This window comes from Loxodonta africana, chromosome 9, assembly GCF_030014295.1.
Source record: "Loxodonta africana isolate mLoxAfr1 chromosome 9, mLoxAfr1.hap2, whole genome shotgun sequence".
Classification (NCBI taxonomy): Eukaryota; Metazoa; Chordata; class Mammalia; order Proboscidea; family Elephantidae; genus Loxodonta; species Loxodonta africana.
In genome coordinates this window covers 69,747,042-69,754,275 of record NC_087350.1, presented here as the reverse complement: position 1 = coordinate 69,754,275, position 7,234 = coordinate 69,747,042, and positions in this window count along the sequence as shown.

Genomic DNA, 7,234 nt, shown 5'->3' with positions numbered 1-7,234 from the left:
GAGCCACTTGGTAGGTTTGAAACACCAGTCTTTCAGTTAGCAGCCAAGTGCTTAACTGTTGCACCACCAGGGCTCCTGGAAGTTTATTTACATGGGGGTAATTGGCTGAGGAGCCCTTGGATGGTGCAAATGGTTAATAAGCTCCTCTGCTAACCAGAAGGTTGGAGGTTTGAGTCTGCCCATAAGTGCCTCAGAAGAAAGGTCTGGCAATCTACTTGCAAAAAATCAGCCGTTGAAAACAGTACAGAGCACAGTTCTACTCTTACACACATGGGTTTGCCATGAGTTGGAATCAGCCGAACTGGCAGCTGGTACTGATGTTTGGCTGAAGGAGCAGATCAGGTTGCAGCAAGAGCCTGGTGGAGAAGGCGGTGGGCTGGGAACTGCAGCCTAAAGCTGACAGTCTTGCACAGGGGCAAAAGCAACACTCCCCTCCCCTGAGGACAACAGTGTGAGTTGATGTGACGAGGACAGCAGGGTTGGAGAGCTGCTTTGGAAACTCCAGCATTTGACGCTCTGTGTGTCCTGCAAGATGGTCCCCTTGGGATGGGCACTGGTGCTCTCAGGGGGCACCAGCAGTAGTGGCAGTGGCAAAGTATGACCCAACGGCCATGTAGACCTCTGATGTTGCTGAAGGAGCTGGAGCGGAAGGCTGGAGAAGTGTGAGCTCTCATGAGTCACCCCCAGGGATGTCTATCCAGAATAAACTGAGAGAGACTTGGGGGTGGTTGGAAAGGGCTGAGCTCCTGGGTAAGCCGGTTGTTGCTGGTGTGTGCCATCAAATCAATTCTGACAAACAGCAATCCTGTCTTCCCCATAGGGTGTCCTTGGCTGTAATCTTTACAGGTGCAGATCAACAGGTCTTTTCTCCAGAGGAGCTGCAGGTGGGTTTGAACTGCTAACGTTTTGGTTAACAGCCAAGTGCTTAACCATTGTGACACCAGCCCTTCTTGGATAAGCTGGTAAGGGCACTGTATTCGCTTCCCATTGCTGCTATAACAGATTACTGCTAACTCATTGGCTTGAAATAACACGAATTTATTATCTTAAGTTCTAGGGGTTGGAAGTCTGAAATGAGTCTCCTTGGGCTAAAATAAAAGTGTTACGGACAGTCTAGGCTAAGATGCAGGTTTTTGTTTGTTTTTTTATATTTTCTTGTTTTAGTGGGATCCTCCATTCCAGCTATCAAATCCTTCCTGATTTTCTGACAGGGATCACAGGAAAATGAGAGCAAAATTCAAATTTACAAAAAAGACGACTTACTGGTCTGACAGAGACTGGAGGAAGTCCCCAGACTATGGCCCTTAGACACCCTTCTAACTCAGAACTGAGGCCACTCCTGAAGTTTACCTTTCAGCCAAAGTTTAGACAGTCCTATAAAACAAACAGTAACACACAGAAGGGACATGCTTCTTAGATCAATCAACTATACAAGACCAAATGGGCAACACCTGCACAAAAGCAAAGACAGAAAGCAGGAAGGGACAGGAAAACTGGGCAAATAGACATAGAGAACCCAGGGTGGAAAGGGAAAGGGGGAGAGTGCTGACACATTGCAGGGATTGCAACCAATGTCACAAAACAATTTGTGCATAAGTTTTTGAATGAGAAACTAATTTGCTCGTAAACTTTCACCTAACACACACACACAAAACTTTCTGATTTGAAATTATATGTCCCTTAGTTTTTTTTCTCCCACATACAAAAGAGATAACCTTTATGGGAAATTATCCTATTTTTTTTTTTTTTAAGAGGGATAATCTGGCAAATTTAGGGAAATTAAAATTATCCATAAGGAAAACTTTGCAAATGGGAAAGAAACAGATGAGTTCAGGAACAACATAGCAAAAAATCTTTTCTTCTCCCTAAAATCAGCTAAGGGGTAACTAAAGGCACCCTTGGAAATTCTGTTTCTCTTCCCTTTTCCCTAAAATAAACCGATTGCCGTCAAGTTGACTCCAACTCATGGCGACCCCATGTGTGTCACAGTAGAACTATGCTCCATAGGGTTTTCAGTGGCTGAGTTTTTGGCAGTAGATCACCAGACCTTTCTTCTGAGGTGCCTCTGGGTGGATTCCATCCTACAAGCTGCACAGTTAGCAGCTGAGCATGTTAACCATTTGCACCACCCATAGAGACTCCTCTACCTGAAATAGCCTCGGACTTACAGCTCTGGCTCACTCTTGGCCATGGACACCCTCTCCCCACAAGCCCCAAGCCAATCTCATTATCAATGAACCCTCTATAAGGTCTGTTCTCTGTTTACCTCCTTAGCTTATCTTTACCACACCTCATCAGGCCACCTGCCAGCTCCAGCCACTCAAGAAGAGTCATCATTTTGGCAAACCCCAAGTACTTTCACTCCCACTGGCCTCCTGTCGGTTCTTTTTCACCTCCTCGTTTGTCTGGTTGCCCAGGGTCCCAGCTCAAGTATCCACTGTTCTGTGCAAACTGCTCCACAAAATGAAAGATGAGCATGAAGTCTGGTCCTCTGTCTTCCAGGAATGGGGAAAGAAAACTGCACCTAACAAGTAGGGCTTCAAAATACAAGGTAACTATTTTTAAGGATTGTAATAGTCTTTACTCTTACAACCTCACACAACCTTACATGTGATTTCACAACAACTGCATGAGGCAAGTCTTATCATCATCTCCATTTCTCATCTGGCTAAAGTTTAAAGAGATTGGGAGGGCACCCAATATTATAGAGCTGGCAAGTGTCAAAGCCAGGCCTGAAAGTCAAGTCTTCTGATCCCAGGGCCCTGACCTTAACCAGTTGCCATCAAGTTGATTCTGACTCATGGCAACCCCATGTGTCAGGGTAGAACTGTGCTCCATAGGGTTTTCAATGGCTGATTTTTCTGGAAGTAAATTGCCAGGCCTTTCTTCTGAGGTGCCTCCGGGTAGGCCAGAACCTCCAATCTTTCAGTGAACTATTTGTACTACCCACGGACTCCAGGGTATAATACTGCCTGCTGACAAAAGGGAGTCCCTGGGTGGTGCAAACGTTCAACTTGCTCAGCTGCTAACTGAAAGGTTGGAGGTTTGAATCCACCCAGAGGAGCCTTGAAAGAAAGACCTCGTGATCTACTTGCAAAAACTCAGCCATTGAAAACCCCACGGAGCCCAGCTCTACTCTAACACACATGGGATTGCCGTGAGTTGGAATAGACTCGATGATGACTGGTTGCTCACAAAAGAGGCAGAACAAAGGGCCTGGGCATGCCAAACAGCTGGCATGGTGCAGTAGACCAAGCATGGGAGTCGGCATAGGAAAATTTGGCTTTCAGTCCCAGTGGGGCCACTTGCTTGCTGTGAAATCTTGGGCAGTTTGCTTGGCCTCTCTGAGCCTTGGCTTCCTCATGCCTACCCCACAAGCTCATTGTGAGGATCAGATGGGACAAGGCACATGAAAGTCCAGGAGATCTTTCACCATCTATGTGGCAGGGGATTATTATCAAGAGACATTGGGAAAGGCTTCCTGGTAGGGTAGCAAAACAGATGAAGGCGCAGACAGCCTCTGTCCTTTAGGCCTGGGGGCAGACAGAGAAGACACAGGAACAGGCCCAGCTGCACAAGTACCTGTCTTCTCCGGAAGCCTCCCAGCTGCCGCAGGCACGTGTGGGGAGTGAGGGAAAGGGGGCAGTCCTCAGCTTGGTCACATCCAACTGCTGAGGTGCCCTTTGCAGTAAGAAAAAAATGAGTCTTCAGGAGAAAAAATCTAGACTCACTAAACTGATATATCAGTAAAGAGGTGATACTCGCTCGAGAAAAGGACTTATGATAGGTTTCCTTCCATTGAGCTGCATGGGAAACGCATCTGGTGCCTGGCAGAGCAGGGCTGGGGTCTGGCCGATTTGAGGTACCACTCCAGGCTAGGCTTAATTGCTTCATCTTTCTGAATCTCAAATTCCTGGCTTCTGACACAGGGGTGATAGCTTTTGTACTACGTACCTTATGAGGAGTCAGCGGAATAAGAAAAATAAAATTCATGTATAGATGACAAAGTAGATCCATAATAACCATGTCCTTCTATGGAGTTAGGAAAGCCTGGTGGCATAGTGGTTAATTACTACAGCTATTAACTAAGAAGTTGGCAGTTCAAATCTGCCAGGCACTCCTTGGAAACTCTATGGGGCAGTTCTACTCTGTTCTATAGGGTTGCTATGAGTCGGAATCGATTCGACGGCACTGGGTTTGCAAAAAAAAAAAAAAAAATTTTTTTTTCTTATGGAGGTGGGGACCTTGATGCCTGGGAGGGAGAGAGATATTTTATTTTATTGTGTCCCCTTTTATACCATGGGAATAGATTACTTATTGGACAAATTAAATTTAGAAAAAAGCAATAAAGTCTGATGCAAATAATAGTGACCATCATCGTTGTCATTGTCATCTGCTATATCACCATTAATTAAAAGGTTCTTTTCCCATGATCTTCCATGTTTGCTCTCACCAGGTAATAAGGAAACTAGGTCTTCACTCTCCTGAGTTCTTGCTCTCCCCACTGGACCACACTGTCTTCCAGGTGCCTGGGAAGAGCCCTATAGATTGAAGTCCTTGGGGAAGGTGGGGCAGAGATGTTTCAAGTTAACATAACCTACCATAGAATATTAAGTAGCCATAGCCATTTAGGAAGATTCAGGGTTCTTCCCTATGACCTGAAGGGATGGACCCGAAGTGTTGAAAAATGTAAGAAAACATGTGATCCTATTTTATAAAACAAGCAACCACAGTATACAGCTATATAAAAAATTAAAAAAAAAAAAACAACAACCTGTTGTCATCAAGTCAGTTCCAACTCATAGCGACCCTATAGGACAGAGTAGAGCTGCCCCACAGGGTTTCCAAGGAGTGCCTGATGGATTCGAACTGCTGACGACCTTTTGGTTAGCAACCATAGCTCTTAACTGCCACACCACCAGGGTTTCCATATAGGTATAGACAACAATTTGTATAAGATGATATGGGTGTAGGGAAAAGGGGAGACGCATACTAGACGGTGCATAAGGATTGCCTGGGGGGTGTAGATGGAGTGGGGGAGCTGATGCTGGAGGGGATGAGAGTGGAAGGTGTTGATGATTAAAAAATATTAATGATACCTTCTCATGTATGAAAATTTACATATATGTCTGTATATAAGAACAAAAACAAAGCTGATAACCAATGTTAATAGTGGTTATCTCAGGGCAGTAAGATTTTAGGTGATATTTTTTTTGTCCAGATATTTGAATAGTTTGAATTATTAAAAATCAGTAGGTATTATTTATGTGATCAGAAAAAAATTTAATTTCGATGTGAAAGGAAACCAAAATGAGGCAAAAACTGAACATAACTGATGTGTACCACTTTAACAGATGGAGTTACAAATTTCTTTATAATCCAAATAGAATGATTCCCAAGGCTACTTACACGAGGGCAGTGGTGGTTTGATGATAGAATTCTCACTTGCTGTGGGGGAGACCCCCGGTCAATTTTTAGGCGATGCACCCTACGCAAAGCCACCGCCCCTCTGTCAGTGGAGGTTTGCATGTTGCTGTCATGCTGAACAGGTTTTAGTGGAGCGTCCAGACTAAGACGGATTAGGAAGACAACCCCTGCGAGCTACTGCTGAAAAATCAGCCAGTGAAAATCCAATGGATCACAACGGTCCACTGTGTATAGGGTTGCCGTTGAGTTGGTGACCGACTGGATGGCAGCTAACAACGTTGAGGTTACAAATAGACTGTAAACAAGACTCATTCAGTAAAAAGGTGCTACTGCTTAAGCTTAAAAACAAAAACAAACCTTGAAAACAGTTGTTCTCTGAGTTGGAACAGAAGTTTTCTCCCACAGAGATTCTCAGGACGTCAGCGTCCCAGGCAGAGGCCTGATGTCCACCAGGGACAATATTTTCAGAGCTGCACCCCTCTGCGAAAGGAGTCCCCACGCAGACTTACGTTGGCAAGCAATGTGTTTCACGTTTGCCATAAACTGAAGATCCAGTTGACAAAGATACACTCCTATATTCCAAATTAGCTAGATTCCATTTCTAAGATATATGTAATCTGCATAACCCAAAACCAAACCCAGTGCCGTCGAGTTGATTCCGACTCATAGCGGCCCTATAGGACAGAGTAGAACTGCCCCATAGAGTTTCCAGGGCGCGCCTGGAGGATTCAAACTGCCAACCCTTTGGTTAGCAGCCGTAGCATTTAACCACTACGCCACCAGGGTTTCCAGTAATCTGCATAGCATATTTTAATTAAAAAATCCTTTATTATATGCATTCAACATGCAACAAATATTTATTGATTGCTTTACATATATATATACATATATATGTATGTATGTATACCAAGAATTTAGGATATATCAGGGAACAAAATAGACAAAGATCTCTGCCCTTGTGGGGCTTACATTCTGGAGGGAGGTTACAATCAACAAACAATAAAAACAAAACAAAATGAAAACCTCTTCTTCTGGCCAGGATAAAATAACAGAGACTGGATTTACCCTCCTGCCTGAAACAACTAAAAAATTAGACAAAACTTATAAGACAACTATTTTAAAGACATTGGGCATTGGGCAATAATTAAAGGGTTAATAACATATGTAGAAGTAAAATGTATAGAATTTTTATATTATTTATATTGTATACAATTGTGTATATAATAATACAAAGTTTGGGAGGGAGGAAATCAAAGTATCCTGTTGTTATATTCTTTGACTACAGGTGAGGTAGTATAACATTACTTGACTGTAGACTGTGATAAGTTAAAGATGTATACTATAAATTCTAAGGCGACCACAAAGATACCATCGCAATGATCATAGCTAATAAACTAACAAATGAGATAAAATGGAATCATAAATAATATTCCTTTAATCCAAAAGAAGGCAGAAGAAAAAGGAAAGAAAGAACACATGAAGCAAAAAGAAAATAAATAGCAAGATGGTAGATTTAAACACAACCATATCCATATACAATAATTTATTAATTAAATAATTTTTAAAACAAGTAATATTGTACATTGAGAGGTAATAAGTGCCATATAAAGGTTGAATATGATAAGGAGATAGGGAATGCAAGAGAGGCAGGTTAGAGTTTTAAATTAAGTGGTCATAGGACTTTTTAAGAAGATAGCAGGAGGTGAGGAAGTTAGCCACTTGAATATCTGTGAGATTCAAAAACTGTAGGGTGCAAGCATGTCTGGTGTGTTGGAGAAATAGAAAAGAAGACAAGGAGATTGGAGTA